This window comes from Cavia porcellus, unplaced genomic scaffold (genome assembly GCF_034190915.1).
Source record: "Cavia porcellus strain 051 isolate PalLab524CR breed Dunkin Hartley unplaced genomic scaffold, mCavPor4.1 scaffold_26, whole genome shotgun sequence".
NCBI lineage: Eukaryota > Metazoa > Chordata > Mammalia > Rodentia > Caviidae > Cavia > Cavia porcellus.
In genome coordinates, this window is record NW_026947509.1 from 8,664,027 (window position 1) to 8,679,186 (window position 15,160).

General features: G+C 39.7%; 1 protein-coding gene across 4 annotated transcripts in view; it reads left to right on the top strand.

The window, feature by feature from the left end:
• Positions 1-15,160, top strand: part of Gpatch2 (G-patch domain containing 2) — a 145,691-nt gene that overhangs the window by 77,154 nt on the left and 53,377 nt on the right. The gene's annotated exons all lie outside the window — the stretch shown is intronic.

Below are 15,160 nucleotides of genomic sequence, written 5' to 3' on the forward strand. Positions count from 1 at the left end.
ACAAGGATTAATCTAAACAGGTCTCAGTGTATATGGAGGGATTTGATACCTAGTAGAATAGACATGCCCGTAATCTAATGTGATAGGTTAAATTCTTTATCAACAGAATGAACAAAGGGCTGAGGGAATTTAGGCAAAAAGAATGAGCCAAAAGGACTCCTTTTCTTTGATTTTTAATCTATATAAAAATTATCTTAGAACTTGGCATAGAATCATAGAATGTTTTTGATGTAAAGGATTTTTAGAGAAAATAGTTAATTTTTTACCATTTGAAAATTGAGGTCCAGTGACTTAAAGTGATTTTTCAAAGCTCATATATCTGGAGTTTGTTAAAATATAGTGACTCGTTAAGGATTTATTGTATCATATAGGTTGCCATCTAGGCAAAACCTTCCAAATGACTAGAAAGCAAACAGTAAAGATCAAAATTACATGGTATTCTCCCTAATTGTAATTGGATTTCAAAGATATGAAGGAGATATGAGGCTGCTAGATATGGAAAATGCACTGAAGGACATATCTGCAAATTAGACCGTGTATGTTTGAATAGATGGAAAGTTCTAGAAGAAATCAGAGGTCGACAGGAACTTGAGGTGTCACAATGACAGTTCCCAGCACAGGAGTGATAAGATACTCGGTGTGGGAGTCTGTGTGCCACTGTGTGGCGTGTCCTCCTCTTCCTCTGTAGTCTCTTAAAGCCCATGAGACAAGCTTTACAGGCAGTGTATGCAAGATGCTATTGAGGAGTGTGAGGTGATTTCAGCATATGCAGTGAGAGACAGAAGGTTATGGGAAGTGTAGGATTCACCAGCATTATGAAAATGACAGAGACTGTGCTGCATTTGTATGATGATTAGCACAAAATTGATAGCTGAAGCTAGGAGAGTTGGTCCATTTTCCAAAACAGTAGTTAGATAGACAAAGAACGGACAGCAAAAGACAGCTCTGTGGAAAATATTTCCATGAAAAGATAACAATAAGTTTATAGGCATAACCGGATTTTGTTCTCAACAGATGTGTACTAATATGTCATTGTTAGGAATTACCAAAATTATATGTACTTTAACTTTTTCTACTTGCCTGTGTCTTCAGGAAAGTGTTCCATGTATGATGATGCAGCCAGGGGCTTGAAGCTTTGCTGTTGTATGAGGTGTAAGTCTTCAGTCATATGAAAAGGAAGCTCTGCAGGGTTTGCACTAAATCATGCAAAGGAAGAAAAAGAAATGTAAACCCTAAAGTAGAAGTGTGGGATTTTGAGGAAAAGGTAAAGAGAAAGAAAGTAAAATTTCAAAACGTGCTTGGCAGCTGGCCCCAGCAGGAGTGAGGGAAGGCCCGCTACTGGAGTGGAGGGCGGGCTCTTCTCACCGTGCTGCTTTGTTTCCCATGCCAGGCACTACGCTGGGTTCACACCTACACCAGGGTCAGTTGTCCTTTTGCTTGTTAGGTATATTTTTGGTACCTAAGATTTGAATGATTGTCTCTGGCTGGCTGTAACTTACACGGCCTGCTGCATGGGCCTGTCCAAGAGCTCGGAACTCCCCCCTTTTAGGCTGTTTCTTCACCATCAGATCTCCCACTCGGCTGGAGTCAGTCGAGCAATACTTGACATGGAGGTGACATCTAAGATGAAGGAAGCTGCGTTTTTCTATTTTAATTATTTAAGTCAAGCAGTTGGAACTAAAAACTAAGAACAAAGGAATGAGTAGTCCTAACAATTAGATCTGTAGTGAAATGTCAAATCGGTTGGTAAAACAGATTGGGAATATAAAAGCTAGATGTGCTATTTCGGATAATCACTGCCGTTTATTGAGTCCTTACTATGTGCCAGGCACTTTTCCAGGTACTTTATGTCCTGGTGAGGCAGATTTTACTGTTATTGACCCGATACATAAAGCAGAAGTAAAAGCAAAGTGAAATACCTGAGTAGCTAAAAAGTGACAAAATATGGATTTGAACAAGACAGGATGGCTCTAAAGTCCTCCTAACCTGCAGCACCGAATGCTAAGTCGAGCTCTGCAACTGAGCGGACATCTGCAGTGTCCTAAACCTTACAGCGCCTGCTGCAGTAAATTGAGTATCCCCTCTACCGTGTGCTCAAGTGACATCTGGTCAGCCTCGGAGAACTGAGAAGAAGAGCAAAAGGGCCCAGATTTAAAGGCAGCAGTTAACTTTTGTTTGATCCAGGTGGTGGGGACACAGAGGGTGCAAGTCGGAAGCTTTTATTATCTCTAGATGTCTTTCTTTTGTTAAAGCAGACTGTACATGGTTGAAAAAATGGAAGAAAGAGTTTAAAACAGAATTTCAAGCTGTGCCTCTGCAGTGTCGGCACTTGGGAGCAAGAAACCAGAGATCACTTCAGTCCAGGAGTTCAAGACCAGTTGGAGCTGTGTAATGAGGCTCCATCTCAAATAACCTTACGAAGAAAGAGAAAAAGCATTTCATTCTGAAAAATGAAACATGGCCTTGCTTCACATTTAAAGTTACCTGGATCTTAACGCCTTTGTCGATTAACAGGAGCAGTTTAGTGAAAAAGCTAATACTGAATAACAACTTAATTGCAAACTAGGATTTTAATTTGAGAATGTTTGTTCAAATGTTTTTATGACCTGTCTGATATTTTCAAAATGGGGGTGCTTTTGGTTTTGCTTTGGGGGGGCAATTAATTATAATATCTACAAGAATCTTTTTTGTCTTGTATCCATTAAAGTATTTCTCTATATAATTATAAGCACGTTGCATTTCCCACTAATTATGTGTTATTGTCACTATCATTTATAAGAGATGTATTAATACTGTATCTGTACTCAATAAGCAAGGCCTCACTAAAAGCGTACATACCTAGGATTCAGTTAGATGTGATTTCAAATATTTGAAATATCTACAAGACCTTCATGAAATTTCAATGTAGATATCACAACAAATCATATTTAAATCAAGAAATGAATCCTGTTCTGCTTTATGTCTACCAGCCCCCAAACACAGTAATGTGGGGAAGAGACAGAGCTCCTAGTGGCAAAGTTTCTCTTTTCTAGGAGCTCAGCCGTGAGGTAAGTACAGAGCTAAGCAAAGCACAAGGTGATAAACACCGTGTGTAGTAACCGCGGATGGACAGAGTGCTGGGAACCTCTGTGTCAAGGGAACCACCTTCCTCGGATTCTCCTTCGGCAGGGTGGTCGGTGCCTTCTGCTTTGGTTTCTGTCATTTATTTATGTGAGTGGCATCGAGGGTTCAGGCATTTTCAAAGCCTTTCCCAGTCCTCTGTGGTGGTGGTCTCCCGTTCCATTGTTCCCCCTTCTGCAGTGAGGCTTAGAGTGGTGATTTCTCAGCGCTCAGCGTGGAGGGCTGTTTAGACATGCGTGCTGAGCTCCCCCAGACGCTCTGGGTCAGTGGACTCTGAGTAGGCTAGAGAACCTTCTAGTCCACATCGGGGACTCAGCGCCCTTGTTCTTTGCAGCTGGGTAACACGCGAGGGCTCTCTTCCACTTCCCAGCAGATCGATGCTGCACCGCCTTCTGTCAGCCCTTTAGAGCCTCGCATCCTGGTGATTCTCTGCAGTGGTGCAGCCCTTTCCGGGCTCTTCCGGCCCATTACCCATGCTGCTCCCATATTTTCTATTATAGCTGTGCCTCCACTCTTGCTGCTGATTTTCTTCTGGAGACCCCTTCACGTGCACACCCAGAAGTCCTGGTTCACCAGTTCTCAAGGCATCTCTCAGTCCAATCTAGTTGACACTCAGAATTGACTGTCATAATGGAGCTGGCATTTATGTTGGCTAGCGAGGTGGCCTTGACGTTGTTTTGTCTTTGGGCCTTAGGTATAAACTGAATAAGTAAGTAGAATTTTGCAGCATTGGGAATAGTTTACATGCAACTTCTCAAAGTCCTTGCCATCTAATGAGTGCTCATTGCATGTTTGTTGAAGCTAATAATAGTGGACATTATTTTCCAAGCACATAACTGGGTTAATCACAGGGAACCAAAGAAAAGAATGTAACAGTACATCTGCCCAGACAGTTGCTCCTAGCCCACAGTGTACAGCCTTGTGGTCTGTGGGTGTACTCACCTGCACAGAGTCGGGTTGTGGTGACATCAGGTCAGTGTGTCACAGACCAACCCTGATAGAACTTTGCACTGAGAGTCCATGTTGTTGTTTAATGTTCTTGGAGCTCACAGTTATGTTATGGAACAATAAAGATACAATTGGTGATATCCAGATTCTTACATTCATGCTTAGATGCTACTTTGTTTTGTGAGTAGCTTCTTTAGAATGAATTTAAGCATATGGTATTCCACCATGTTTGAGTTTATGCTAGAACGTAATACCATCCATTCTGTCAGTGAATTGTCTTAACAGTGTACTGCTTAGAAAGATTGTTCAGCAACCTTTTTTCTTCTTTCTTGTATTCTTTTTTTATTATTACTTTTAGCCAACTTGTATAAATGCATTCTAGGAGTTTATTAAGAAGAATAATATGTGTTCCATTTCCTATATATTAACAAGTTGTGAACTACCTTTTATAGAAAACATTTGGTTAGTCATTTAATTAGTTCATCTGCATCCTTTCTAGTAAGTTTTATTTGTATGTCAGTTAATTTAATAAATTGTTATTAGAATGGTTTTAATTATACAGGTGCTCCTATGGCTTCTAAGACAGTATTTCCAGACTTTTGGAAGACTGTAATATTTACTCTGTTTGTGAAGTTCCTGTGTTTTATGACTATCGCAGAAGGCTGATCAGTTTTCATAAACCACAGTTGTGCTTTTGAGTAATGTAGCACCTGCTTCCATAGGCAAATCCTGATGTCCTGCATCCTAATGTCAGTCAGCAAATCAGACACAGCCTCTGCTTTGAAGGAATATACCTGCTGCGTAGATGACACAGACTTACATGTAATTCTTTTGACTGATGTAAGAAAAACACAAATAAGCATAAGATTTTGAAGCAGAGAGAGAAATTACTTCTGTATTTTATCAGAGAATTTTGCAAGATTTTTCGTTGTTCTTTTATATCATATCAGAGAGAGAGAGACAGAGACAGAGACACAGGGACACAGAGAGAGAGTTAGCATTTGAATCTGGACATGGGAGAAGGGATATTGCCTTTGATACATCCAATAATACCTGTTCAGCTAGTCTACAAGTTTAGATTTCTTTCAGGCCTGTATAATCAGCCAGGAAAAGCAAATCAACTATAAAACATTCCATTTAGAGGCCATTATGATAGATAAGATGCTTTATTTAAATTCATGACCTTTACACTAATTGAAAAGCACCAGAATTACCAAGCTGTGTAGTCACTAATAATATCTTTGTAGAAATTGCTGAATTCAGTTTTGTGATTCAGTTTGCTGGGAAACCAAGGTTGTTTAAACTTAGTTTATAAAATGAGTCTTCTTGGAAATCCAGTATGTTTTCTAAAATAAATGTGTATCTGCATTTCTAGTGAGCTCACGAGAAGCAGTTAACTCATCGGCTTTGTATCAAACCTAACCAAGGTTGTTACAAGTCACTGACTGAAAGGAGCAGTGGTCACGCCTGTCACACGCATCCCTGATGGAACCGTTTTCCCAGACACACACCCAGCTCGCACCCTCTCTCCCAGTCGACTCACAAAGCCCCTTATTCCTGGGTATTTCTACTTAATAATTATCGTATCATCTTACCCCGAGACAGTAGCTTGCATGCGACTATGAAGTTGCTATACAAACACTGATAGACACAACTCTAGCTGCTTTATAAGATTATCTCATGTGGTTCTCATAAAATAGGTGCTGTTGTCACCTGTGTTTGACAGATGGAGAAACTGAGGCATCAGAGAGCTGAAACAGAAGAGTCGGGATTGAGACCTGGGCTGGCCAGCTCCCCGGCCCCACTTTTAATCTTGATGCTTGTCCTGTTTTCAGAAGTGCTTCATACTGGAGGAAAAATGATGAAATATCTAAGTTCTGGTTTATTTTGTTAAATGTAATAGGTGGTACTGGTGTGATCAAAGTATATGGTGAATATTTAAGTTTTAAAATTTATTACAGTAAAAGACACCTGGCCATTAACCCTCCTCACGGTACCCCCCCACACACACTTTGAACACACTCACCCTGGCATTCTTGCCACTTTCTGAAGCAGTCCTGGGAGTCTTCTTTGCAAGCATCTCTTTTAGATGTGGTCAGAAATGTGGTGAGTGCTGCTGCCCAGTGTCACCCCAAAGAAAGACAGGCTGGTGAAGACATTACAGGGTACCCCATCCACCTCTTCACCAGATCTGGCACAGTGCAACTTCCTTCTCTTCCCCAAATTCAAAATGACCACGAAGACTAAACGTTTCAAGTCCATTCCAGACACCGGGGCGACGTGACAGCACAGCTACAGATACTCAGGAAAGAGAATGTCCAGAACTGCTTCGGAAAGTGCCAAGAACCGTGGGACAAGTGAGCCAGTGCAAGGGCAGGTGCTTTGAAGGGAACGAGTGGTGATGTTATCTTTTACTGTAATAATTTTTTAAAATGCAAACATTGACAGTATTCTGTGCTCATACCTTATATCATATGCCCATTTTGATCACTGTATTGGATACCAAGATTTTCTGCTAGGATTTTGAATTGCTTTGTTTTCTAAACTTATCACAATCCATACAACTTTGCCATAGTTGATTTCATAAGCTATATGTGGAATAAAACCACACACACACACACACACACACATGCACACACAAAAGCTTCCAATGTTATCGCTCTCTTTGGAATCACCTCTGCCTGTTTTTGTGGCATGAGGAGATGCCGTCTGTGTGAATATATCCTAAGGGGTCGGGTCCATCTGAAGTACCACAGGACCGAGGCAGTGGACACTGATACTCATTACTGGAGCCTGTGGGGTTCCTTAGGAACCAAGCCTGCCTGTCCCCTGGATCTTACTAGGTACAGGTGCTCGGCGCCACCTATCTGGCACACACAGACCTGGGGGACCAGTCGTGTCACTCAGGGTTTCCATCTGTGAGTGTAGTGTTTTCCCTGTGCGCTGCATCTGACAAGGGACCTGCTCAGGGTGGGGCATCCACCCAGGGCCCCCTGTTCCCCAGGCGTCTCAGATCCCTCCCTCACGTCAGAGGGACCAGAAAGCAGCTCAGCATGAGCACTAAAGGGGGCAAAGTTGCAAGGATTTAGTAGGTGACAATGTCACCGCCTCTTCCGCTTCCACTGGTTTTGATGCAGTGACTCATAACAAAATCTGACCAGATCAACAGTTGGGACAATCTACCTTAATTTTTAAAGACTTAAATGCAGATTATTTTGCAGGATAAACAAATGTTTGAAGCTAGATTTTTGAGCCTTTCTTGTACCGACCCAAACTTTTTATTTCCTGTGGACTTGGAGCTGGGTTCCTGTCTTCAGTTCTAACACAGAAGCCCTTTCAATCCTTAGCTGGATCCTACCCACCTCGCATAGTGAGCTCACATTTCTTCACCTCCGAAAATCACACGTGTTCATTTAGGCCTTAGTGATCTCTTTTAACTCCTCTTGTAGTTACAACTCACGGTTTGTTCATCTTTGTTGGTTTCTTCTGTCTTAAATTTGCAACATATTATGCAATTCCTTTGCCTGTAACCTAGCAGAATACTGCAAAGGTAAATAAATAGCTGATCAGTGTGTCCTGTCTCTTCAGAGGAGTTTTGGTCCCACCCAATGATTTTTTCTAAAGATTATGGTAGAATTTAGAAGGTAAAACTGGCTTTATTGTTATTAAGGAAAAAGCTAATAAGGATCTAGTAAATGAACCTGATTATAAGGTTATGTTCTTGAACGAAATACCAAGCAAAGGATGTTAAGTGTTATGTTATTGCTGTATTCAGGATTTTTGGTATCACTGAATATGCAATATACAACTGAGTGTTGTATATTCATACTTAACACTGCTGTATCTTGGCCACTGGTTCCTCCCTTTTCAGTTAACCCAATCATTTATTTGTACCTTAAGGAATAGTTGATATGCATTTGTATTTTTGACCTTTTCCCCTCCCCTTTCAATTCATAGCTACATACTTTTTTAAATAGGATTATTTTAAATAGGATTATTTAGTGTCATCAACAATGCAGTTGCCTCCATGTCTGAGTAAAACAGCCTGTACAATGCAATGTTTTAAGTGTTCTATATGATAAAACTAAACCATATTTGTTACCAATTTAAAAATATGGAGACTGTCAGCATTTTCCTTATAAATTACTATCGATATATCGCTGAGGTTCTCAGAAATAATCTTTTGGAAATCAAAACCAACTGTAATTTTTCCCTTTATGGATATTGAGGTTCCCGTGCAGCAGCACTGGCTAACTGAGGTAATAAAAAATAACTTAGTGAAACAATTTGAAAAATAATGGAAATCATATACAGCCCCAAAAGATGAAAGTGCAGCTCATGAATTTATGATGCGTCATCAAGCAAGGTGGCAAGAAAATAATTTTAGCTACTGAGATGTTCATCACATGATTTTGAGTATCAAAATAGCTTAATTTATAACTAAGCACATGAGATGTTGTAGTCTACTCGAATTGTTATGTAATGTTTAATGTATATATAGAACTTTTATCCAAAGTGCAACCTTAATAATATGTCACAGCCTCATACAAATTATCTAACTGGTCACTGTCACTGCTATGTGGCCCTCTGTCCTCGTCTACCAAAAATAAAAAATAATAATAATTTCATGCTACGTCTGAGCTCTGCTGTATGTTATGATTCTCCTTAGAAATGAAAACTTGAGTATCCCTTTCAGTGTTGTAGTCCTATCCTGTGTACAGCAGACCCATATGAGCTGAACTCCAAGAAGAAAACATTTTTTGGGGTTCTATTTTCTATATATGTGGATTTTTTTTTAACTTTAGCGAAATTGAAGGAACTAGAAAAGAAGGCTTCAAGATATATAATTTCTATTCTCTAAAATTCCTTAAAAAACTTGAAAATTAGTGTTAAAAGTGTTTTGAATTTCCAGAGAGATAAAAAGACTCTCACAAACAAATTCCTTGCAGGAACCCGGCAGTTGCTATATATTTCAGGCTAATCATCAGGGCTCCCCGGGGGTCAGGGTGTCATATCCCAGTGGAGTCTAGGGAGAAGGAGGGTTATCTTACAAGGCAGCTAGATAACCCTGGAAACACTTTGGAGCAGCTGAGATAATGAGACTGAATTCTGAAATGAGTGTTGAAATGTACTGGAATATTGTTACATGTGAGAGCTGTAACTTTTTAAAATAAATGTTGCCGCCTTTTGACATCGTTAGGCATATTTGGTAATTTTTTAATTGGGAACATTTTAAGTATATAAATTGGGTAAAGGATGAAATGAGTCAGATATACAATTGTGTATTTAAATACATAAATGAAAAAATTATCATTTCTCATATATAGGAGGCTTTTATTAACAGAAAGCTGCTGACCATAATTAAAGCTCTAATGTGTATGTTTATAAATGAACACTGCTCAGCAAAACTTGAATTATTTTCTCCATTTTTGATACTAAATTGACATTTCCTAATGTTAGCAAATTTTCACTTTCTTAATGGTTGTTTTTAAGTTTTGAATATAAAATTATTCTGAATGAAAGATAATTGCAGTAATACAGAAGTTTTTAAAATTTCTTTGCATTACCATGTTTCTAGCACAGTATTTTCATGAAACAGTACATAAAATATTAATACCTTTGTAAAATCTCAAATTCTTTCAGAGATTTTTAAATTCTTTCTTTGTATGTGCCTCAAAAAAAAGGTTTCCCAGTCTTAACTTACTTACACAGTTAAGTTTGAGTTTTGTATGTGTGTATAAGATTAATCCTGTATTCTAAACGTTAGACCTGTATTTCTTTGATATAAGTTGAATAGACATATCCACACTTAAATTACCATGGCATATAAATTAGACTTTTCAGAGGATGCATGTGTTCTGAGTATCATGGGAGTGTATGGCAGTGAGATGAAATCATAGTGTTCACATCATCTGATGTAGGTGTTGTTTATTATGTCCACATCACTTTCTTGGAGGCGTTGTGCTCAGTGGGCGGTGCATATCTGATATGTGCTCTTGTTTCCTTGAGGCCCAGAATATTGCAAGCCTCCTAAGTGAGGGTTTTGGAAGCCTTTGGTCAGCCAGTAGAGGCCACTCACGGCTTACTACTGAAGCTGGACAGCCCTGGGCGATGCCTCAGCCTTCTCTGCTGCCTGTAACCCTGAGTTGGTGAATCTGTATCTTCTCCAAAAACTGCTACTGTGGAAAAGGTGTTGCTATACTTGTTAATTATATCGTGATTAATCTGTTCTATTAAAGCATTTAGATAATAATTAGAAGTGTTTACTCCAATAGGCTAGTATTTCTAAATTCTCCATTTTTAATGCTGATTGTATTTCATCTGAGAATAAAAATATGTAAAATAAAATTTCAACATAGTTACATTGTTTAGTTTTAGTTTAAAAATGTAACAATAGCCAACATCATATATACATCTAAATATATACAAGTATATCTGTCTGTATATTTCTAAACTTTTACCAATTTAGTATAATTGTTGTTTTGATGATTCTTAGAAAAATAAATGTGTCTCCGTTTCTTTGAAAATGTGCTAAGACTACTTCAAACTTAGGTGAAATTTATGTCTTCATTCTTACCTGCGCACTGAGGTCAGTGTTTTCCTCTGACCCGCCTGCAGATTCTTGCCAGGAGGGCTGATTTTTCCTTTCCTTTCCAGGAAAGGAAAGCCTGGTGCTTTGCTAGGGTGGGGAGGGGCGCGGCTAGACGCCTTGTGGTTTAAAGGAATAACCTCACATTTAGATTGAGGGCTGCTTTTTTTTTTTTTTTTTCTTTTTCCTTTTTATCGGTACCGGGGATCAAACTCATGACTGCCTGCTTGAAAGGCAGGCGCTTATGCCACTGAGCTAAATCCCAACCCCGATGGTTGCTTTTAAGTAAATAAAAATAGTCCAAACTCCAATTTTTGTGTGTTCTTTCACATATAGCCTCAGGGCCTGTTTCCTGCCCTCTGGTTAGGTTCTCAGGGTTGCGTAGTAGTCATGCAGCCATTTGTTAGAGCTCCCATAAGGTGCACTCTTGCTTTGGATTTAAGGGAGCCCATCCACTCCCTGGACACATCATTCTAGGCTAGAGAATTTCCAAGATCACCTTCTAGATTCAGGTCACCATCTCCTGTAGCAAATCCCCAGTGCAAAAAACACCTGCTTTTGTGTATTGGCTTCTAGTGAAGGACAAATTACTAAGTGGTGACCAGGACATTTTATGTTCAAATCTAGCTCTGTTTACACCCGAGTGAGAGGAGGTTTCGCCCCCGTGAGTGCTCGTTTCCTCATCTGTGCTTTGTGAAGAATGGTGTTGCAAAAGCAGCTGATAAGCAGGCAGGACTGTAAAGGACAAGTGTGTCATTGTCTGTAATGTGAAAACAGTAATATTTTCAATAGTAGCAGTAAGGCTTGGCGTCCTGTGTGAGCATCGTCTGTTCTTTGGTGGTTTGTTTGTTCGTAACATCCTTCCAAGGAGGACTAAAAACTGGATAGTAAAAATAAAACACAATCATGGAGAGCCCTTAACTCTGACTAAACCATTAAATTCACTCACTGTGTTATTATATTCATTGTGTATGAGTGTTATTATATCCATCATGTATGAGTGTTAACTCAGACAACATACCGTTAGGCTGTGAATCGTAGATGCAACATAGATGCAAATAAAAAGTTATCCCTTAAAAGTTAGAGTGGTGGGAGCTCTGTTGATAAGAGCAGAATTATTTGTGAATATTGACATTTTCAAAAGTAGAATTGATAATAAGAATTTGGTATGCGTTCCACTACAAAATCTCAAACATTACAGCATTTTCTTAGAGGGAAAGCTGAGTAATATGAAAGTTGAGTAGCTTATTACCACAGTTTCTGAAACTTCAGGTAATCCAATGTTCTCAAGAATGGGTCATCTTCCTTCTGAGCGTTTGCTGTAGGAGGACCTTGTGCTGGTGCTGAGTCATCACAGTGACCTCACCCAAGAGCTAACACACACTGTGCATTTAAGATGGGTCTGTTGTTCCTTGGGTGTTTGAGGCAGAAAAGTAGATTTTCCAGGTCCAGTTTATAAGTACATCTGTTACTTCCATAGCAATCCAGAAAACGAAATTAAGATACCAAATCTTCACATGAAATGTTTACTGATAGAAGTCTCATTTTTAAGAAAGAAAACAATAAAATAGCTTAGAATTAGGAGGATTCTCTAACTCAGTGCTTTATCACAACATCAGAAAGTAATTGAAGGTAATAATAAAACCCAAACTAGCCAACTGAATGCAAGCCACGTACTCCTTGTTACTTAGCAAACTGAGGCATGATTTCACGTGCACGGTGGGTTACCAGTAAGTATGTGTTTGATTATATCAAGGAAGCCGGGGTGGGACGGGGAGCAAACAGTGGCTGGGTAAGGAGCCAGGTCACGTTAGCTAGAGATGAGGGGTCCCCAGGGAGAGCTTGGAACGCATAGCTTCTTAGTTTTCATTTTGCTTCCATGGAAGCCTCTGGAATGAGAAAGTTGACGCATGAAAAACAGCAATTTAGAAAGTTAGAGTGGCACATTGGTAAAATGGATTGAAGCAGGGGGAGATAAATTACAGTTCTTCTTAGAGAGGTGGTTTTTCCCCTTCTTTATTCCTATTAAATGAGATAAGCACTTTGTTTACCTTTAATCTTATAAAATGCTGCTCAGTTTATGCTGCTTGAATTGTTACCTGCAGTATTTGCTTTAAAGTCATTGTAAAACATCATTTTACTTTTTCGCATGTTACTTTGAAAGTAATTCTGGTGTTGTTTTCTTGAACCTGCTTTCTCTCCCTGAATAGATTGTGCCTTTTGTGAATTGTGACCATTCTGTAATATTATGAGAATGGATGACACAGTGAAATATTTTATTCATTCCCTCAACTATCTCGTACCAATTTTCAGCCCAGTGATGTACAAAAACACAGATGCCCTCATTTGAAATGCTCTTGGAAAATCTTCCTTTATTCAGTGGCAGGGTGTAAAAGATAACGCGTTCATTTCAAGAAGTATGAAAATTAATTACTAAACAATGTGTGGCAGATTATCCGCCTAGCTGTTGACTGAAGACCGGGTTTTTAGAGGCTTTGCCCTCCTACCCTTCCTTCCTGCCCCAGGGTGGAGAGTCGGAGGTTGTAAGCTGCTTTCCTTCATGTCGGTCACCGCATCTGCTGACCGATCTGTGGAACCAAGGCACCAAGGCCAGCGTCCAGGGCCCACTCCACCCCGGGGCCTGCGTCTTCCTCTCAGAGCAGTCAGGACCATGCTGGTCCCCAGAGAAGCAGGGAAGTCCCAGCCCTGCAGCCCAGGGGGCGGCCAGGCTGAGAGCCCTGCAGCCCAGGGGCCTGGCCAACTTGGCCCCATGATGGAGAAGCCTCGTCCCAAGTGGCAGCTGCCACACCGAGTGCTTGTCAGTGCGGCCACTGCAGCGGAAGAGCGTGGGGAAGGCAAAGGACGCGCAGTGGCAGATCAGCACAGGGCCGGCGGGGATGGCTGTGCCAGGGGAGCCACGGCTGTGTCCGGGCTTCTGCGAGGACGTCCAGCGGCTCTCATTTGCAGGAGTCTTGTCTTGATCGTGGAGAAGAGCCGTGGGTCACCGTCTCCCTGCGGAACACCCTTTCCTACCTTACCATGGGAAGGCATTTGTTCAGTTCGGGGTGCACCAGTTCAGTGGGGTTTTGGTGAAGACAGAGTGAAAATGAGATCCGAAGCCAGCTATCCCATTCCTCTTTTAAGGAATCTGAAATTGATATTTTACCAATGATCAAATGAATAACAAATGGTTTTTAATGTGTCTATGAATTAAGAGTTTGCCATTGATACCTTTCAGCTGAATTTCCAATATATTGGCATGGTTTGGCCTTATAAATTAATAGTGGAATTTACATAACCGTCATTAGATTTTCACTTCTGGCTAACAGGTTTCTTCTATAAGTTGACTGTAAACAATCACAAAAGCTGATGTGCTATTGTACTATTATGATATCTTGAAGCCGTCTATTTCTTTCTGGCTTTGAATTGGGGGTGTAGTAAGCATAGGTAATGAAAAATATATCTTCTGTATTTAGGGCTATAGTCGTTATTGATGTTGTAGTGCTTAGCAAATGAATCATAAAAATTCAGGGCATGTAATGGGATGTCTAAGGTCATCATCACTGAATATTGGCTAATTACATAAATGATTTTCTCCAGGGTTTTAACAATAACAAGAATTGGATTACAGAGATATACTGTTCCTCATGAAATACAGAATTGGTGTTCCTTATCTAATTTTAGGGACTAAATTCTCTTTCACACTGATAAACTTGATTATGTGAATATTTTATTAGATGTTAAAATGATAAGACTTTAAAATTTGTGATTTCTTAAACATTTCTGGAATTAGCAGTAGGTCTATATTTTGGAGAAGAAAATAAACATGCATAATTGTTCACTAAAAATTACTACTTCAAGCTGCCAATAGTGGCGCGTGCCTGTTACTTCAGCAATGAGGGAGGCTGTGTTAGCAGGACTGTGAGTTCAAGGCCAGCCTGGAAAGCCTTGCCAGACTCAGCATCAAAACAGAATTCAAAAGGGCTGTGAACAGACCTCAATAGCAGAGAACTCACCCAGTGTTCTAGAGACCTTGGTTCAGCCCCCAGTACTACAAAAACAAAAACAAAAGAAGGAAAAAGAGATAGACATGGTCACTTTCACATAATGTTGAAAAGTGCTTCTTATTTTTATAAATGTTATCTACCCAAATTAATAACTAAACAATTTTTAAAGAGGTTGTTTGAGTGTGTTTCCTGGAATTTAGTAATACCTCGGAGATTTCCACCAATAATGATGTTAAACATTTATTTTAAAGTTTAAAATATAGACAGTATTTTTTTTTTATGAGCTGAATTCTCTATTAAAGATATCCTCAGGTTTGAGATAAGGTTGATTTCCACTGAGATAACATTTTCCTCTTGAGGTGGGCCAGGGACATTGCCCCCATGAAAATCATCATGTCTAGATATCAATGTTGCTTTATTTCATCTGAAAAATTCTGAATGGACTGTGTCTATTTCTGTGTGTCTTCAAAAGTAAAACAAAAATCAACTTGAAAGA